Source organism: Bos javanicus, chromosome 25 (genome assembly GCF_032452875.1).
Source record: "Bos javanicus breed banteng chromosome 25, ARS-OSU_banteng_1.0, whole genome shotgun sequence".
Lineage (NCBI taxonomy): Eukaryota > Metazoa > Chordata > Mammalia > Artiodactyla > Bovidae > Bos > Bos javanicus.
This window is the reverse complement of record NC_083892.1, coordinates 40,495,773-40,516,626: the sequence shown is the minus strand read 5'-3', so window position 1 is coordinate 40,516,626 and position 20,854 is coordinate 40,495,773. Positions and strand designations below refer to the sequence as shown.

The window sequence follows — 20,854 nt, the reverse complement described above, 5'->3', positions numbered from 1 at the left end:
TGTGTCTACGGAAGTCACGCAGGGTATCGAGACCCTGCAGCTTAAAACAACAAGAGCAGGCGCTGACTCACCACAGGCTGCAACCGGAGTGTCAAACCACCCTCACAGCACCGCTAATTAGAACTCACAGCGTCTTGGTGGAACCTGAGGTGACTCATCCACTTGGCCGATGAGAAAGCAACAGTCCTGGAGAACCGAGCTCTGCACGCACGGCTTCCACTTAGCAACGTTCGGACACGTTAAGGCCCGTTTCTTAGAAACAAGTAAAACCAAGATGCAGCGGGAGAAGGAAATGAAATGTCAGGCAGCCCGTCTTGTTTCACCCACCTCACTTCACCTGGGATGGAAGGGTGGACCCCTCCACCTCTGAGATCAAATGTGGCTTCGGAGGACAAGACTCGAGTGTCTGGGGAGAAAGATCGGGGGAATGGAAGTCATGGCGTCACTGTCTCGTGTCTCCTCCTGTCAGCCCAGGGTGCCCCTGAGCTCCTGGACCAAGGGATGGAGCTGAGTGTGATGACATTGTCCCCTGAGGCCTAAGCTAGGCCAGAAAAACACTGGGAGCTTCACCTGAATCCAGGATCCCAACAAGTCAAAGTTCCGGGGCTTTTTCAACTAGTCCAGGCATCTGACTGTGAAACAACACAGTGCAAGGTAACACCATGTCATCGGCATTAAACGTGCAGGAATCTACTCTTTACCCCCCAGGGCCATTCCTGAGTCTCCAGGATGTCCTCTCAGACCCAGGCTGAGAGCCTCTCAAGGTCAAGGACTGTCTCTCGCCATCTCCTGGGTGCACCTTCGTGCCTCCTGTGAAGGTTTTACGACCCCAAGCTCAGAGCCCTGCCCCAAATAAGGATGTAATTAGCGCTGGTGTGGCTCAGGTGTTGTTCTTCCTAAGCTGACCCGCTAACTTCCAGGCTGAGGACTTCTGCGCCTAAGATCCTGGCTTGATTATCAGGGACCCAGGTGGAGAAGGGCAGGGCGGCAGGATGAGAGGAGAGATGGAAAGTGGGAGGGCCCCGGTGAGGCCCGAGACGCCAACCAGCGCCTTCAGTGCTCACTGCATGCGTGAGCCGCCTGCATGACGCTTGCTCCTTGGAAGAAAGCTATGACAAATCCAGACAGCGTATTAAAAAGCAGAGACGTCACTTTGCCGACAAAGGTCTGTACAGTCAAAGCTATAGCTTTTCCAATAGTCACGTGTGGATGTGGGAGTTGGACCACAAAGAAGGCTGAGCTTCAAAGAATTGATGCTTTTGAACTGTGGTGCTGGAGAAGACTCTTGAGAGTCCGTCCCCTGGACAGCAAGATCAAACCAGACCATCCTAAAGGAAATCAACCCTGAATATTCATTGGAAGGACTGATGTTGAAGCTGAAGCTCCAATACTTTGGCCACCTGATGGGAAGAGCTGATTCACTGGAAAAGACCCTGATGCTGGGAAAGATTGAGGGCAGGAGAAGTGGGTGACAGGGGATGAGATGGTTGGATGGCATCACTGACTCAATGGACATGAGTTTGAACAAACTCTGGGAGATAGAGAAGGACAGGGAAGCCTGGCGTGCTGCCGTCCATGGGGTTGAGAACAGTCAGACATGACTGAGCAACTAACACTTTCACTTTGTTTTCTTCGACATGATGCTCTTGCACACTAAACAGGCCACAGTATAGTGTAAACATAACTTTTACATTCACTGGGAAATGAAAAAATTCATACGACTTGCTTACTGAGATGGTCTGGAACTGAACCTTCAATATGTCTAAGGTGCGCCTGTATAGCCATTTCTGTTAAAAAAAGATGTGTAGAAAAAGCACTTGATAAAATTCGACATGTATTCCTGACAAAATATATTGGAATGGAAAGAAAATAAACATTCTTAACCTAGTTAAGTATATCCACAAAAATCCTCTAGCAAACACAATAGTTAAAGGTAAAACATTGAAAGCTTTTTCTTCAAGATTGAGGCCAAAACATAGATGCTCAAGATTACTGCTATTATTCAATGCTTTATTGGAGATGCTAGCCAGCACAGTGAAAAAAATAAATGAAGAAAAGAAAAAGAAATAAAAAGATCTAAAAAGTGGAAAGGAAGAAAAAACATTGTCATAATTTAGAAATGATAGTATCTACATAGAAAAACCCAAAAAACTAGATATTATTGAAAAGTCTAGTATAGTTATGAATCCAAGGTTAAATATAAAAAAGATCAACTGTGTTTCTCTACATTAGTAACAAACGTAAATGCAAAGTTTTAAAAGATATTCTTTATAACAGCAGTAAAACCCGAAAGATATTAGGAATAAGTTGAACAAAAACCGAGCAAGACTTTTATAGAGATGTTAAAGCTTTATTGAAAGACATTATAGAAGACTTTAAAAACGAGGAGGTAAACCAAGCTTGCAGGTGAAAAAACTTATCATAAAGATGCCGGTCTCCCCCAAAACTGATCTACAGATTCAATACGACTGAAATTCCAACAGAGTGTTTAAGATCTGAAGCAAAGCCGTAAGTGGTAAGGATGGGAGCTGTTCCTGAAATTCTGGGCACAAGGACTGAGCTCTCAGTGCGATGTGCACAGAAGCACCGTGCTCTGCTTCCGGCTGGGTCTGTAGTACACCTCCCAGCGCGCGCCCTTCTGTCCTCCTGCTGCCTGGATGTGCACAGCACTGAAGTCCAGGCACAGAGGGGCCCGCACGGAAAAGGCTGGGTCCCCGAAGGGCTGCCTGAAGAAAGCCACCCTGTTTACCTGCACCCACCCTGTTCTTCCATGAGAAAAAAAATGTATCACCTGCTCTTTAAGACCTTGATATTTGGGCGTCTGTTACACAGGGTAGCTGACCCTCACTAATATCACTGAGCTGGAGTATAAGTCATTACAACTTCGAAGCTGAACTGTAAGCAGAAAAAAGAATGAAAGGAAAACAGGACCGAATAAGCAACAGTTACTGGGTGATACCCCAAGTGTTGTTGTAGTTGCTCAATCGTGCCCAACTCTTTGTGACCCCATGGACTGTAGCCCGCCAGGCTCCTCTGTCCATGAGATTTCCCCGAGAATCCTGGAGTGGTTTGCCATTTCCTTCTCCAGGGGATCTTCTTGGCTCGGGGATCAAACCTTCATCTCCTGCATTGGCAGGTGGATTCTTTACCACTAAGCCACCTAGGAAGCCCATCGAAACTGTAGGATATTCATAGTTGGATGAGCAGGGGGAGAAGAAAGCAAAAGAAATAGTTGAGTTAATACTGGCCAAGAACGTTATTAGGAACCCCCTGGTGGTTCAGATGGTAAAGAATCTGCTGCAATGCAGGAGACTCGGGTTCGATCCCTGGATTGGGATGATCCCCTGGAGAAGGAAATGGCAACCCACTCCAGTATTCTTGCCTGGAGGAGAATTCCAAGGACCGAGGAGCCTGGCAGGCTACAGTCCATGAGAGTCACAAAAGCGTTGGAAGTGACTGAGCAACTAACACTTTCATTATTCAAGAATGTTAGTAATAGTTGAATTAATAACGGAACTGTGACCAAACCCCACAGATCCAGGAAGTTCAGAGAATACCAAGCAGGGCAGATAACAAGAGAAATACACCTGGGAATATCAGATCCAAACTGCAGGAATCCAAAACCAAACAGAGAATCCTGAGAGAAGCCAGAGAGGAGAGACACCTGTCCTCTGCAGAAATAATAACGGCACTGGACTCCCTACCACAGACACACATGTAAGAAGGGAGTGGGGTGAGACACTGCACAGATTAAGAAAGCAAACACCACCAGCTCAGACGTCAATTTCCAGCCAAACTGTCCTCAAATGTGAAGGAGAAATGAAGACTTTCTCAGAGTAAAGAAAACAGGGGGAATTTATGGCCAGCAGGCAAGATATGTTGTCAATAAAAGAGGCTCTTCAGGCAGAAGAAAAACAACATACAGAAAGGAAGGGCACTGGAGAAGGAATAATTAAAAGTAAATAAGATCTTCCTTTTTTTTTCCTTTTCTGTGGGATCTTAGTTCCCCCGACCAGAGACTGAACCTGGGCCCTCGGCAGTGAAAGCATCGAGCCCCAACCACTGGCCACCCGGGATTTCCTATTTTTCTTATTCCTAATTGATCTGCATGATTACCGTTTTTTTTTAAAGTCATCAAAGTAACAGCGTCTGGGGTAACTGCAGCGCACGGGTGACTGAAATGATGGATAGGAATCTCAGAAGGTTGGGAGGGATGGATGTGGATCATTCGGTCACGAGGTGTCCGCCGTGTGGGGTCATTTCACTGGAGACTCGGATTCGTTAAAATGTACATTCTAAACTAAAAACAACTTAAAACACTCGCTATGCTGCGAGAGGAGGTAAAAATGGGACCATGAAATGCTCTGTTAAAACCCGAGAATGCAAAAACAAAGAGGGAAAAGGCAGCCTGGTATTTTTTTGGCAAAAGACAAACAGATCTAAGGAACAGAACAGTAAGCTCAGCTTTAGTGCCAGGATATAAGGAAACAATACACGAGAAACTCGCCCCTGCAGCTCAGAGGGAAAGGGATGGGACAGCCCTTCAGGAGGAAATTCAATTTAACTTGACGTATTTAATTGGATTTCAAACCATTCACAATAATAAATTCCATAGACTGAAATATGAAGCCTTTTTGTTAGTATTCTTTTTAATATATGTATACATTCTTTTGCTTGATTTTTAAAGGAAACAACGAATAATTTTAAAATGTCTAATGAAGTGGAGTGCATGCACGCGTGCTAAGTTGCTTCAATTGTGTCCTACTCTGTGTGACCCTATGGATCACAGCCCACCAGGCTCCTTTGTCCAAGGGATTCTCCAGGCAAGAATACTGGAGTGGGTTGCCATGCCCTTCTCCAGGGGATCTTCCCAACCCAGGGAACCTCCGTCTCTTACGCCTCCTGCACTGGCAGGCAGGCTTATTTACCAGCAGTGTCACCTGGGAAGCCCAGCGATTGGAGTAGAAAAGGATAAAACCTAAGTGCTTAGTGATAGAAGAGCGGGAAAGAACAAAGCTGATGTGCTCTGTTGAACCCCAGAAACGCCCAGAAAACAGGCGTCTTGGACCACAAAGGTTGGACGTGCAGGGTAGGTTCACACCAGAAGAATCAGCTGCAGATGAAGTTCAACCCCCTGACTCTCTCCCAGCCCTGGCAGAAGAAAGGTTTACTCACTGGAAAACTGAATTCTAGGTGCGAAGGGTGAGGGCCCATCTGAAAAGTAGATGATTGAAATATCAGAAGAGTGGGGAGGGTGGGCTGGAGAACCGATGTGTGTGTGTGTGTGTGTGTGTGTGTGTGTGTGTGTGTTTTATTATAGGCCCCTTGGAAGTATTTGCCTTTTTAAAGCAATACAAATATAAAAAGCGGTGACAGCACTTTGCCAACAAAGATCACTCTAGTCAAAGCTATGTTTTTTTCCAGTAGTCACCTATGGACGTGAGAGTTGGACCATAAAGAAGGCTGAGTGTTGAAGAATTGATGCTTTCAAACAATGGTGCTGGAGAAACTCTTGAGGGTCCCTTGGACTGCAAGGAGATCCAACCAACCAATCCTAGAGGAAATCAACCCTGAAAACTCATTGGAAGGACTGATGCTGAAGCTGAAGCTCCAATACTTTGGCCACTTGATGCGAGCAGCTGACTCACTGGAAAACATCCTGATGCTGGGAAGACTGAAGGCAAGAGAAGAGGGCAACAGAGGCTGAGATGACTGGATGGCATCACTGACTCAGTGGACATGAATCTCAGCAAACTGGAGACAGTGAAGGACAGGGAAGCCTGGCATGCTGCAGTCCATGGGTCACAGAGTTGGATATGACTTAGCAAATAAATAACAGCAAAAAATTAAGGTATCTGTGGGCTTGGTCATGAGGATTTCTTCATGCTGATCCAGGGCACAGACCAGGAAGCAGCTGGCCCGGGAACCCACAGCCCCCACAGCAGCAAATCTTATCTCTTAGCTTCACAGGACATTACGGGGTCAGGCCTCCAGAAGAGGAAGTAGTCCAGGGACTAGAGAGTGCTTCCTCAACGACTTCAAATTCCCCCCCAACCCTTTCTCTTTCATTTCCCCCCGGAACTCAATAATCTCTCATTTATCTTGCCTTGCTTCAGGCTATGCCATTAATAACAATAGAAACAGCATTTTTTGCTTGTCATCTTTCTTCAAAGGAACTCAGATTGTCTCTGAACCTTTAGTGTGCATACAAAGTAGCTGGGAATTTTGTTAAAATGCAGAGTCTAATTCAGTCGGCCCGGGGTGGGGCCTGAGAGTGTGTGTTCCTAACCGGATCTCCGGTGAGGCAGAGGCTGTTGGTCCACGGACCACACTCTGAGAAGCAAGAGGACATGAGGCAACTTTATGGGGTGATGGAAATCTTTTCTATTTTGATGGTGGTTGTGGCTACACGGACATATACTTTTATCAAAATTCATTGGCCTTTGTATCTAAATAGGTGTGTTTTATTGTACGTAAATAACCCTTTATTAAAGGAAAAATCCATTCTAGATGTATTATAGATCTAAACGTGAAAGATGAAACAGCAAAGCTTTTAGGAGTAAACACACACCGTGGGGTGAGCATCTCTCTCTCTTTTTTTGAACAACACATATAATTTTAATTTTTAAGTTGTTAGGTTGCTAAATCATGTCTGACTCTTTTGCGACCCCATGGACTGCAACACCCTGGGCTTCTGTGTCCTTCACCATCTCCTGGAGCTTGTTCGAATTCATGTCCATTGAGTTGGTGATGCCATCCAATCATCTTATCCTCTGTCATCCCCTTCTCCTCTTGCCCTCAATCTTTCCCAGCGTCAGGGTCTTTTCCAATGAGTCAGCTCTTTGCATCAGGTGGCCAAAGTATTGGAGTTTCAGCTTCAATATCAGTCCTTCCAATCAATATTCAGAGTTGTTTTCCTTTCAGATTGACTGGTTTGATCTCCTCACAGTAGCTACATTAAGAAATGTAATAAAACTGGATAAACTACTAAGGCGTATCTTCAACAGGACTCAAAAAAGAGGGAACCATGAGGGGAAAAGCCCATGTGAATTGGACTGTAGTAAAATTTAAAGCCTCCGCTCATCAGCAGACTCATGGTAAGAGTGGAAGGGCCAAGCTGTAAACGGAAGGAAGCTCTCTGCAAGACACACATCTGACAGAGGGCTCCTACCTGTCATATATAAAGAACCACTCCAGCTCAACAAGAGAAAGACACGCGGATAGGAAAACAGGCCAAACACTAGGACAGACGGTCCACGGAGGAGGACAGCCAAATGGCTGACCAGCATGTGAAACAGCATTCGACTCAGTCACCAATGAAACGCAAATTAAAACCGCACCAACGTGTTTTGACTGCACTCTGGTCGGAACCGCTAAAATGAAGAGGCAGACCACGCTGTGTCTGCGAGACGCTGTGAGAAGGTCTGTGCACCCGCTGGAACCCCCATTCGTTACCGAGGTGGGGTGCAGTCTGCAACAACGTTCGGGGGAAACGATTTGGCGGTATTTACTAGAGCTCAACATGAACAGAGTCGAAGATCCAGGAGGTCCACTCTTGGGTGGAAATAAAGGCACATGTCTCCAGAAGGTAAGTATAAGAATGCTCAGAGCAGCCTTACTCCTGACGGCCCCAAGCTGGAAGCCACCCAGGTATCCATCAGTGGCGGTCTTGATAAAACGTGAAACAGTCTTCAAACAGACTCTTACTGGCAACACAGACACGGCAGCACTAGCTGCCACTTGCAACAGCGTGGATGCAGCCGTGGCTGTCAGATAAAACAGGGCGCCCAGCTCGACTTGTGTCTTGAATAAACAGACAAATTTTGAAGAACATGAATGTCCCATGTAGTATTGGGGATATACTCCTACTAAAAACTTCTGTTCTGTGAAAAGCCATTACTATTCTTCATTAAAATACTGATTTTCAACTGGCCACACTCTGTTTTTGGTCTGGGTGCTGGAGACGGTGCGTTCATGTTGCGAAAATCCGTCGCGCTACACTTAGGATCTGTGCATGCCTCTTTGTATGAATGTTACGCTTCCATGCAAAGTTTATTTACAATAAAGACACAGCTAATCCTGGCCCGCGTCCCGGCAGAGGGGCCCTCCCTGTCTCTTGCCCCGAGTCTCCCATCTGTTCTCAGCACCGCTGTTTGTGATCTTTCGAACTTGCGCATCCATCCTGGCTGCCGGCCACAGCTCCATCGCCCCGGCAGCTGGCCCGCGCCCACAGGCCAGCATCTGCCTCCTTGGCACAGCTTCCGGGGCGCTCGGGGGCCCCTCCTCCCTGTCCCCACACCTTCCCGTCTTTTTGCCAACACCGACACTCATCCCACCTCCATTTCTCTGCTCAGAGGGCCCTCCGCGCTTCTCTGCCTGCAAAAAGCCTTGCGGTTTCCCAAGTCTCATTTCGGCTTCGGTCGGCCCTGGAGGTCACTCTGTCTCCCTCGGGCAGAGCCGGGTGTCCTGCTCTCTCCCACCTGTCCTCAAGGAGGGCCTCTTTTATCTCCCAGCTGACTGCCTCCTCACCAGACCACAGGCTTGAGGGGTGGGGAGCCCCGCCTTTACCTCTTTTTATCCCTGGCACCTTGTGGAGTGCCTGAGAGTGGTGGGTGCTGGCTACCTCTTAAGGTGCATACTGGATAACGGCAGTAGTGAGTATTAATGCACAGGGGTCAGGCAAGGAATGAAAGTAAATGGCTCATGCTAGATTTTCGGTTTGGCGGGGGCCCTTCAGAGCCTGCTCCAGGGCGCCCGGCCTACGAGCAGGGCGCACGTGTATCATGAACGCACACCTGTCACGACCGAGCCTGCCTGGACACTGTGCCCGCCGCACGGCATTTGGTAGATGCCAATCGTCTACCTTTGGAGAAGGCGATGGCACCCCACTCCAGTACTCTTGCCTGGAAAATCCCATGGACGGAGGAGCCTGGTAGGGTGCAGTCCACGGGGTCACTAACAGTCGGGCACGACTGAGCGACTTCACTTTCACTTTTCACTTTCATTCATTGGAGAAGGAAATGGCAACCCACTCCAGTGTTCTTCCCTGAAGAATCCCAGGGATGGGGGAGCCTGATGGGCTGCCGTGTATGGGGTTGCACAGAGTCGGACACGACTGGAGCGACTCAGCAGCAGCAGCAGCAGCAGCAGCAGCAGCATCGTCTGCCTTCCTGTGGGAAGGGTGCTGTCTTACTTTCATTTCACCGATGGCTTCAGTGACTTGTCCAAGGTCGCCTGCTGGGAGAGGCAGAGTTCACACTCAACTGCACCGGTGAGTCTGTGAACAACACCAGGCACTGAATCACAAACGCCTCAGGGAGCACAACAGGCAAGGGAGGAACTGTGAGTGCCCACTCGGCCCGGGGCAGCTGTGACTCAGGCAGCCCTCCTGGCCCGTCTCAAGTCAGCCTCCGTGGGTGGCCACCCCCTCTCCCGAGAAATGGCCCGTGGGGAAGGGACATCAGCCCAAACCCGAAACACAGCATTCAGCTCCATCCAGCGACTCTCAACCCCTGCCTGAGGTTCTCAAGTTTTAAACAAAACAAAAATCTGATTCACCGTTTCCAGGCCTACCGGAAACACGAGTCCTTTATTTTTCTGCCACTAAAAAAAAAAAAAAAGAATCAAACCAGAAAAAAAAGAAAATCAAAACTTTATGGCTCAGAAAGTTCTGAATGCGTCTCATTTCATACCGCGCCAAACATTGTTCACGACAAAAGTTGCAGGAAGAAGCCCAAAGTAAAAGACAGAAGGAAATGAACCGCATTACAATAAAACACACTCGCCAATAAATAAGAGCCTGAGCAATGAATCCGACTCGGGATACACCACTGGCAAGAAGATATGCCCTAAAGCTTTGCTTAAACCAAATAATGTAAGAACAGATGGCTCCCCTGGGTCTCTGGGAAGCTGCAAACAGAGACTCTGTTTGGGATTCTGGCAGAAAACATGGGGCATTAACAACATTCAAGGTGAAAGAGGGGAGGCTTGTGGATTGTGGGGAGGGATGTGGTTTTCATCAGGGAACAGAAAGAGATATATCTGGATATCTCCACTGGATCCCCACGGGTTTCGGGGCACGTGCCTCCTCCAGAAATTAAGCAGAGCCATCCTTGGTGGCACTCTGGGGAGACCCCCTGCTCCTGACTGCCCAACCGGAGAATTAATTTAACTCCAGAGATTTGGATTATAAGGATGAACCCTCGAGGGAGACAAAAATTTACTCAGGGAGGGTTTTTCCACACCCGTCCTGCAGAAGCCTCACAGAGTGGTGGGGTGGTAAGATGCAGGCACCAAGCCGCTGAAAGGTTCCAGAGGCCTCTCGGTTTCACCCTCCGGGAGGCTGTGAAAGATGCCGCGGTCTCCTAAGCACAGAAAGAGCACACCCCCACACCCAGCGTTCATATTAATCCCCTTTCTCAGCATCACCAGGAAAATCCAAATGGTGCTCTCTTGCCCAAGGGGGAGCAAAAACGAAAGCAAAGGCTTTTCGCCCAGCCCGGGAAGATGGCTCCAAGGGAGGCGTGATGAACACGAAGTCGTGGCTGGGAGAGGTCAATTAATAACAATGAAACCTTGCATTTATATAGCGGTCTGTTATTTTCCAAGCCATTTTTCACGGACTATCTCATCTGCTCCTCAGAGCGATTTTGTGCGGTAGGAAGGCAGGGGTTATTTGTCTCCATCTTGCTGGTGAAGAAACAAAGTCTTGGGACAGGGAAGTGATTTGCTCAAGGTCACGGCGCGATCACAGGTTTTTAAAGCTGGCGGGTTCCTGGTCTAGGGGAGCAGGGGCAGGAATGACTAATGGGGGCACCCCTGGCTCCAGCTGTCAGTTTCACACCCACAGCAGACATGGGCAATCGATCACAGAGCTACTCTCTTCCGCAGAGCTGGGGGGCGGGGGGTGGCACTTTCTCAAGCAAGCCAGTACTAGTTGCCCGGAGCTCGCCCTCAAGGTGAAACCCATTGGTCATCCCAGGCCCTGTCTCCTCTCTCACAGGTGAGGAAACTGAGCCCGGAGGGGAGAAGGGACTTGGCCAAGATGGCCCAGTGGGTTGGTGGCCCAGGACCCAAGTCTTGCCTCCCTGTTCTGACCCCACGGGTCTCCCCAGCACACGGTGGTGCGGCCCCACTGGCTGGGGGAACAAGTAGCCCCTGAGAGGTGCAGCAAGAAGGCCTGGGAATGACCATCTCAGGGACCCAACCAGATCCCCTGGGTCCTCTGTGCTGAGCAAGTGGACACACTCCTAGTCCCAATGGGGAAACCAAGGACCACCCCCAGGTTTTCAGGCCTGAGCACTCAGCCGCATGGAAGAGAGGACTTAGGGATGGAAGGCTCCGAAGTTCAGCTGTGGGTCGACTCCACGTCCGGGCAGTCAGGACCACTGGCTACCGAAGTCCAGCGTTCAGCAGGGGATGCTCGGAGGGCGGGGTAAACCTGGGGTGTGAGCACAGAGACGGCTCTCAAGCCGTGAGTCTGCCTGAGACCACCAGGGAGGGGCCCCGAGGGAGAGGCCGAGCCCTTTGACCTCAGAGGTCAGGGGACACGGAGGCATTCGGAGAGACTGGGAAAGAGCGGCCAGGAAGGCAGGAGAAAACCAAGGCAGGGAACTGATGCCACATTCCAAGGAGTGACGGAGCAGCTGAGCCAGCGGCCAGCCTGAACGAGCATCTTAGGTCCCATGAGGACTGCGAGCGGACCTGGGCTTGCGTGACCTTGGTAAGGGGTCGTTAAACTCAGGGCTGTGGGCAAAGGCCTGACTGAAGCAGGTCCAGGACAGACAAGGGGTCAGAACTGGGGAGAGTGCAGACAACACTCTCACAGAGACCTTCGGCAAAGGTGTGCAAGGCTGAGTCACGTCCCTGCACACTCGTATGGTGAAACCCCAGCCCCACCGCCTGCAGCTGGAGATTCAGCCTTTGAAGAGTGAGTTAGAATGAGGCTGTCAGGGTGAGCCTGAAGCCAGCGGGGCTGGCGTCCTGCGAGAAGAGGGGAGGGGACCAGAGACACACAGGGGGGCTCGCACACAGGGAGGACCAGGTAAGGACACAGCCAGGAGGCGGCCACCTGCACGCCCAGGAGAGGCCTCGCGAGGCGCCAGCCCTGCCCACGCCTTGATCGTGGACTGTCTCTACACAAAATTGAGGGGAAAGAGACTGGCCCCTTCCTCAGGAGCAGCCCAGGAGCTCGGCGCAGTCGGGGGGGGGGTCTCCCCTACTTGGAGCGTCTGGAGGAAACCGCCCTGTCCCCGCCAGGCCCCTTGCCTTCACAATCGCAAACCTCCGCATGCCCGGAACCCACGTGACTCCAGGACCTGTGAGAAAACCTCCCCGGAGAGAACGGAACACGGGACTGTGGAGGCTGCAGGACACTCCCGGAGGAATCCGGAATCTCCGTGCGTCTCTGCTACCTGCTACCCTCTGCTACCTCGGCACCCCCAGGCGCCATGCAGATTCACAAGCTGGTTTTGAAAAGCATCTGAGAACCGAAGCCGGGAGACTCAGAGAAAAGGGCGAAGTATCGTTATTATTCAACCGCCCGCTCCCCCCGCCCCCCAACCAACTCCTCTGGAATCCCTTTTTTAAAGGCCATTTCTTCTTAGAAAACTTCCGTAAAAGACCGAATCCTTACTCAGAAGCAAGAAACAAAGCACCAATGTCAATGAAACACGGTTTTACTTCCTATCAACATTCATCTACTGACATAACATCCAATGATGCTGGCTCAAGCTTTCTGTTTGGCCTCAGATTAAAAAAGAAAAGTGGGTCATCACCACCGAGACTCCTCCAAGAGTGTTCACAGGACCTCTCACCATAGCCCGAAGCTGCACACGACACAAAGCACATCCACGGCAGGATGGACACAATAGTGGTGAACACTCACAGCATAAAACTACGCAGGGAGGAAAACCCAGCTGCTACGCACACGGATGGATCATGCTGACACACCAGAGCACTCTCTGTGCGAGGCCGTGCGTGTGACAGTCAAGGACAGGCGAGGGGCTGGGGGCTTGGCAACTGGGAAGGAGAATGAGGATGCCCCCCACCCCAGGCCTGGAAAGGACCCAAGTCTTGATCTGGGCAACCAGCTACGTGGGTGTGTGTGCGACACCATCCACAGGGACCATGTGCGTGCTATGCCTTAATAGAAAACCAAACCTCTTTTTTTTTTTTTTTTTAAACCAATCAATTTTGCCTTTCAACAGGGCCGGGGAGGCCCTCTGATTTCCCTTCCTGTGACACAACTGAATTGAGAACCGCAAGAGGTGGTTTCTTCCTGCAGTCCATCCAGGTGGGAACCAGGAGGGCTAGGATCAGCTGGACAGAGCAGAGGGGGGACACCAACCCTTGCTGGCTCTTCCAAACACGGCTTTTCCTTCTATTTTCCTTAATCAGAAGGATAACAGTTGCTAAGGTAAAACAAACAAAGAAAAGGGCACAAAATGACAACTAGAACTTTCCCCTCCATCCCCCAACCCCCATTCCCCAGACGTCCCACCAGAGCAGTTTCTTTCTTTTTTCTTATGTTTTTTGTTTTGGTTTTTAGTCTAATAGTTTGACTTTCCAAAACCAACTCCCTGAAGTCACTGCTTCTCTGCCTTCAGCAGTGCTGACACAAGACTGATTTTACTCTCGCTTTTATAGGTGACCTACTCCTGACTCTTTATAAGGTCTCTAGGGATTTTCTTCTTATCCTTGGAGGGATTGGGGGCAAGAGGAGAAGGGGACGACAGAGGATGAGATGGCTGGATGGCATCACTGACTCGATGGACGTGAGTCTCAGTGAACTCCGGGAGTTGGTGATGGACAGGGAGGCCTGGCATGCTGTGATTCATGGGGTCTCAAAGAGTCGCACACGACTGAGCGACTGATCTGATCTGACTCCTTACTCTTTATAAGGTCTCTGGGGATTTTCTTCTTATCCTTGGAGTTCTGAAATCTCACCAAGACGTGTCTAGATGCAGTTTCTTCTACGTGCTACGGTTTTGCTTTGTTTTTTTCTTCTAGAAAACCCCTTATGCCCCCATCTCATTCCTGGCCTCACAGAATTCCACCGTATGGATGGACTTTGCTTTTGAAGAGCAACTGTGTGGTTTCAAGCTTTTCCCCATTACAGACAATGGTACAATTAACATCTGCATGCAAAAAAAAGATGGACGCGTCTATTTGTGAGATAATGTTTAGAAGCGGAATTCTTGGGTTTATTCACTTACCATGTTAGTAAACACTGTCAAATCCACAGCGTATGAGACTTGCCTGCTTCCCCTTTCCAGTGTTTTAATCTCTGCCAGTCCGACAGTGAAGAAAGGCGTATCTCTGTTGTACTAGTTTGCATTTATTCATCGTAAATTGATCGGTCCGTTCACGTTCTGTTTGTTCACACCCTTCAAGCATTTTTCTCTTGGGTCCAGTTCCCGAATTCTGAAGTCAGCAAACTACGATGGAGTGCCCCCACCCCCCGCACTGGCCACCCTGCCCCACTGGCGACGCTACAAGGACAGCGCTGGGCTGTTTCCACGGGGACCTTCTGGCTGTCAGAGCCTCAAATATTTACTACCTGGGCCTTTACAGAAGAAGTTTGCTGATTCCTGCATCTCCCTGATTTTTTCTGAGAGTTCTCTGTAGATTAAGGAAACAGATCCGTCCGACGAGAGTTCAGTTTTGGGTTAAATTCTTCACTCTGCTGTACCGCCCACCCGCGACTCTGTCAGAAATAGCCAAGTCACAGGTGAGCCTTTAAAAGCAGAAGCACTCTCATTCGGAAACACTCTGGTCTATGTTAATTTAGGGGTGGTACTTCCACACCCAGTCTACACATGCGGCAACTGAGGCTCAGAGACGTTCAGTGACTTCCCCGAGGTCACGCAGCTATTACGCGGCAGACCCGGGACGGACGCCCTTTCTGCCGGCTCCACGTCCCTAGATCTTTCCACTGAAGGATCTGGCCTCTCGCTGGAGGCCGGACCAGCACCGGGGAGGCATTGACTGTACACAGCAGTCGGACGGGTGCTGCAGGGGCACCTGCAGGCTGGGAGATGCGTGGACAGAGCTCGGGGCTCCGTCTCGCCCCTGGCGCTCCAGAGTGCGAGGACGCACGTTTCAGAGGTGGGTGTGGGGTGAGAAGGAAGGTTACGGCCTCGACACAGAAACCCCCCGGGGAGAATGGAGCCTTCGCTCTGGCTCATCCGTCAGCAGGGATTGGGGAGGACCAGAGGACCGTGACAGAAGAGATGAGCTTGCGGAGCTGGACTGCCGGGCTGGACCGGCAAAGAGCGCGCGCCAGAGAAGGCAGGAACAGAGAACCTTCATCACCCCTTGGCGCTTGACCATCACACCAACGTGACAGCAACCATTATAACCTCAGGGCCCTGAACAAATCGCAACCGAAGGGGCTACCCTGCTGAAAATAGTCACCCCAGTAAAACCACCGACCCACAGGCAGGAGTTGCTCAAGGAGACTTCGGGGGATGCTGCTCCGGTGTGTTCTTTGCATGTAATGCCCACAAGCTCTGTTCTTCCCGAGCACGGTGGCTGAGAATCCGCTGATGCAATTTTTCTTGAGCAGAAAAGCATTTTAAGGGGCTTCCTTGACAGCTGTCTTTTCTTTTTCTTTCTGTTTCCATATTTAAATCCATTCAAAATGTTCTAGGGCTTCTCCTGGTGGCTCAGACGGTAAAGAATCTGCCTGCAATGCAGGAGAGCCAGGTTTGCTCTCTGGGCCAGGAAGGTGCCCCTGGAGAAGGGAAAGGCTACCCACTCCAGTATTCTTGCCTGGAGAATTCCACGGACAGAATGTTCTAGACTTACTGGATAGCGCAGTGTGTCTACAGGGTAGATTTCCTTCATGCTCATGGCTGTCCTGCAAGATGGGGACTGTGGACAAGGAGACCAAGGAAGGGGGTCCACCCAGCGCGGGCGGGGGAAGCCACACTCCACCCCCAGGCCCCGACCTCGGCACCCATCCTCTCTTCCCCCTTGAATCTCAGGAATAACAACGGCAAAGGTCGCTGTATGTACATCTCGTGCTTTCTCGTTTTATGGTTAATGTAGCTGACAGGCCTGAAAATAATCCCATTAATACCCTGATTTCATCGGGAAGAAATGACTCCCAGATTGCTGAAGTGATGGCGGGCCGGCACAGGTGGGCAGTCATGACTGGAAGCCACGTCTGGGCCACAGCCCGAGGCTCCTTCCCACCTGCCACTAGGCCCCCGACACAGAGAGTGGACCGTGGACCTCCTGTTGCCTCCCTACTCAATCTGATTCTTCCGGAAATTTTTGAACATTTTAATCTTTGGCCGCAGGGCGTGTGGGATCTCAGTCCCTTCACCAGGTATCTAACCCGAACAAACCCCTACGGTGGAAGCGCTGGGTCTTAACCACTGGACTGCCAGCATAGTCAGTGACCTGACTTCTTTTTAACACGTTTCACAGATCTGGTCACACTCGGTATTGGGGTGGTCATCTGGGCACCTGACCCACGTGGGACCTCACCATCGTCCTGACTGCCAGGGGGCACTGTCTTCAAGGCCAAGGGTAGGGCTAAGCAAGAGGGGCTGGACAGCAGCTTTAAACTGGCAGGAGGAGCTCCGTTTATCAGCCTTGGGTCCCTTTGCATCATAATCATCTGAACACTGGACTCGATGTGGCTTTTCATGCATGAAGCGCCATAATCACCGAACCAGAAACAGCCTCCAGTCCCGCAAAGCAAGGCTTCCATCGGGAGGATGGAGAAACGCATGTCGGAAGGTGGAGAAGGGAGTCGGGACCCACCAGCGCTGTCTCGGCCCGATCCTTCTACTGATCCCCGGTGGGTCCACGCTCGCCCTCTGCCATCCACCCTCCTCTCTATCCTCCCCTCTAGTCTGAGCCAGCGCTGTCTCGGCCCGAGCCTTCTACTGATCGCCGGTGGGTCCCACGCTCGCCCTCTGCCATCTGCCCTCCTCTCTATCCTCCCCTCTAATCTGAGTCTCCACCAGCCCCTGGGCACGGCAACACAACCATACGGCCTGGACTACTTAGAGGGGGACATCTGGGTTCCACCTTGCTTCTGCTGTGTCCCGAAAGGTGCCCACTAACTGACTCAATCCAGGGCCGTCACCTTGAGAACAAGAGTCAGGTTTACAAGTCGTTTTAAAAGATCACATAAAGGATTTATGGATAAACAACACAGAGTCCATGCCTACCACGGAGTATTATTCAGCCTTAAGAAGGAAAGAAACTCTGACACCTGCTACCACCTGGAGGAACCTTGAGGACATGATGCCCAGTGAACTAAAGGGCAAAGGTGGGATCCCACCCAGATGGAGCCCCTGCCCCCCAGGAGTCAGATTCAGAGAGGCAGGAAGTAGAAGGGTGGTACCTGGGGCTGGAGGAGGGAGGTGGGGGATCAGTGTTTACAGGGACCAGAGGCTCAGCTTGGGAAGATGGAAAGTTCTGGACATGATGGTGGTGACGGTTGTACAGCATCATGAAGGCACTTATTACCCTTGAACTGTATACTTAAAAGTGGTTACGACTGCAAAGTTTTTGTCATGTGTATTTTACCACAATTAAAAAAAAAATCACACAAAGGAACAGACTCGGGGCTGGTGGGGCCACCAGACTTCCTTTTTGATCTGGGTGCTAATTAAAATGCACAGACATCCAAACCATTTTGCCCGGGATGGGGGAGGCTGAGTCCCAGGCTCCCTTTGCCCGCTGGTCAGCCAGGGCCCACAGCCCAAAATGCGACCCGCGCTTCTTTACCTGGCCTTGGGGGTTGAGGGAAGTGCAGACTCAGGGCAAAGACAGAGGGCAGCATATTAGCTAAACTCCTGCCCCGGCATTAACCCAGGGCTTGAGATTTCTGGTGCTCATTAACCACAGGGGAGGCACCCCCTAACCGTCTGGGGCTGGACCAGTGTGTCTTTCCTTCCTGGGCAGCGGCAGCAGCCTTATACCTTCAGGAGAGGCGGCAAACGTCAGGAGGGGTCTTTTCCTACTACAGATCAGAGGCTGGGCAGAGATGGGTTTGGCCCAAGACCAGGTCTGAGCCGACCGCCCTCTGTTCGCACTCTGCCCAGCAGGTGCCAGGAAGCTGGGAGCCCAGACACACGCAAGCAGGCCCCGCTCCCTGCGCCAAAACTGTCTCCCCCAGAGAACCCTTCTCCCCGCCCCGGGAGGGTTCAGGACACCCTGGCGGGCGAGGATCTGAGGGGTGAAGCGGGGCGGCTTTCCAGCCCCTTCAGCGCCCTGGGGAGGTCGGTGTCCAGGAGGCGGGTACTCCAGGCGTGAGGCCTCTAGGGACCCATCCTGGCTCTGCGGGGGCGCCCGGGCCCCACTTCGCTCCCCGCGCTCCCCTCCCCGGGGCCCCACCTTCTCAGGAGCCTGCGAGTCAGGCCTGGCTGTGGTCTGGAGACTTCCTGTCCTTTAAGGTCTTAGAAAAGGTTCTTTTCCTCCCTCTGGGGCCCCCAGGGGCGCCCGGCCAGCCCCCCTGCCCCCGACCACCGCCCCCCACCCCCTCTTTTCATCCCTTTGTTCTCGGAGGGGCGGGGGACCCGGGGGTGGGGGACGTCGCCAGGCGGGGCCAGTCAGAGACGTACTGTCCGAGAGAAACCCAGAGGTGAGATAAAGTGGAAGAAAGAAGTTTTGGGCGGGCGGAGGGAGGTGGAGATGGAGCCAGAGGGGTGAGAAACAAGCCGCTCCGGACCCCCTCGGCGCCCCCAACCCACCCCGACCGCGCCCCCGACCTGGACCGGCGGCCGCCCCAGGGTGTCTCCCGCCCCCCCCCCCCCCCGGTCCCCAACCCGGGTCCCCACCCCCGCGTCCGCCGCGCCTACCTGGGCCGCTCATGCTCCGCCAGCCGCGGCGCCTCCTCCGCGCAGGCCTCCGGCTTCCTCCCGGGGCCCCGGCCCTCGGGCCCCGCCGCCCGGACCGTCCGAGGGGCGCAGCCGGCCCAGGGGCTGCAGGGCGGAGGGGCTGCTGCGCGCCACCCGGGCAGGAGTTCGGAGGCCAAGGGAGGCAAAAGAGAGAAAAAAGGAGAGAAAGTGTGTCATAGGCTGGAAGGGGGAGGGAAATGCAAAACCCGACAGGAAATGAGACTAAAAAAATGCAAAAGGTTAGAAAAGAGATAAGGAAGAGGGGGAGGGGCGGGGCCTGGGTGCCGCCGGGGTAGGAGGGCGCGAAGGGGTGCGCTGGGTGGGCTCTGGGCCCCCGGGGCTGCCAGGAGACCCCCGCACCCGCCCCACCGCAGGCCTGGGGCGGCCCTGCCCGCTCCACTCCGGTCTGAGAGGCTGGACCCCCGCCTGGGCCTCAGCCCCCACCCAGCTGCGACCCCAAGGCTGCCGACCCCGCCCGGAGCCCAGGAGCGGCCGTGGGAAGGGACGCCCCGTGGAGGGTGTCGGGGCTCAAGGCGAGCGGTCCAGGCGACAGGCCCCTTCCGAAGACGTCCCAGAGGCATCGCTGCGATTTGGGGTGGGGGAGGGAGGGCTGGTTCCACGCAAGAGTGGGCAGCAGGGCACCCCCGGGGCCCTTCCTCCCTCAGCCAGAGTTCTGGAAGCTTCCCGGGACCGGCCGGTCAGCACACACCCACCCCGCCTGGACACTGGCTGGTGACAGAGTCCGCCCTCCGCCAACCCATCCCCCACTCGTGCTCTCAGACCCAACACCTGGAGGGGAAATTGTGACTTCTGGATGCCACCGGTTTAATCATTTACCCCCAGAGCTGTGACACAGGCCCCCTGGGTATGTTGCTCTCCCACCCAAGGGTGTTTCTGAATCGTGAACTTAAGAATCTGGGCAAACCCAGCACGGTCCGGTCCGGAGAACTCTGGGTTCTAGTCTGCCCGCTGCGGATGCTGCAGTTTCCCCAGCTCCCCCTCCGCTGCCTCAGTCTACCCCTCCCTTCTCTCCCTCCTCCCAACCACTTGATTCTCAGGGGATACAGCTGGAGAACTTTCTGTTCTGTTCTAAGTGTTGTAAGTTCTCTGAGTAAAGTTCCTTGAGTTCCCGGAGGGAAGGGCACTCAAGAAATGAAGCAACTAAGCAGAAAGACATAATGCTGCGGTGGTCCAGGCGCAGGAGAAAGCGGAGTCCCCGCGGTTTGAGGAACGCGGCTGATGGATGCACATGGACCCGGCAGGAAGGCAGACATAAGTTTGCTTTCTGCAGAGCATGTTAAACCAAGTCATCAGGAGCCGCAGAGAGAATGTTCCTAAAATACAGAACAGTACTGCCAGCAGCCTGGTCCTCGGTCCCCAGTGACCCGCCCGCCCGGGACCAGGGTAGAATCTCTCTTGCTCTCGGTGAACCTTTGAATCAGGCTGTGTGGTTTTAAAGAGGAACACTGGTTTTCCTCATGCAGGATATCAAGGGCAGGTGGGCCTTAAATCAACAAAAACTGCAAAAATTCTGCAAAAAGCATGATGAATTTTCATGAACACACTCAAGTTAACAAAAGATAGAACTTTGTCTGCACCCCGGAACCCCTCCTTACGCACCTCCCAGTTCTCAGCCCCCTTCTGCCAAGAATAAACTACATTCTGACCTCAAGCAAATCCTTTGCCTCTGAAGTCCAAAAACTTCATATAAATGGAGCCATTCATAGCTTCTCTTCTGAATCGGGCTGCTTTTTGTCAATATCACGTGTTTCGGATTGAGTGATGGGATTACACGCATGTGTGGCTTGTCGAAGACATGTTGTCTCTTTTTGTCTCCCAACACTTCATTAGACTTTTTAAACATTCATAAGTTAGCAGGATTGTAGACTGAACCCCATGTATCCCACCACCGAACTCTATAATGAACGTTTTGCTATATTTTCTTTATTACATGTATACCCATCTATTCCCCTAGGCATCAATCCTTTTTT

At 52.0% G+C, this 20,854-nt stretch overlaps 1 protein-coding gene across 3 annotated transcripts in view; it reads right to left on the bottom strand.

Annotated features, from left to right (window-relative positions):
- Nucleotides 1–19,568, bottom strand: part of CARD11 (caspase recruitment domain family member 11) — a 107,218-nt gene extending 87,650 nt beyond the window's left edge. For 2 of the 3 annotated variants that reach the window (XM_061402301.1, XM_061402296.1), the window contains exon 1: nucleotides 18,825–19,567. The gene's annotated coding sequence lies outside the window, so the exon portion shown is untranslated. Of the gene's footprint in view, nucleotides 1–18,824 lie in introns of all 3 variants that reach the window. The other variant, XM_061402300.1, reaches the window with a different exon arrangement.
- Between the last annotated feature and the right edge of the window lie 1,286 nt (nucleotides 19,569–20,854).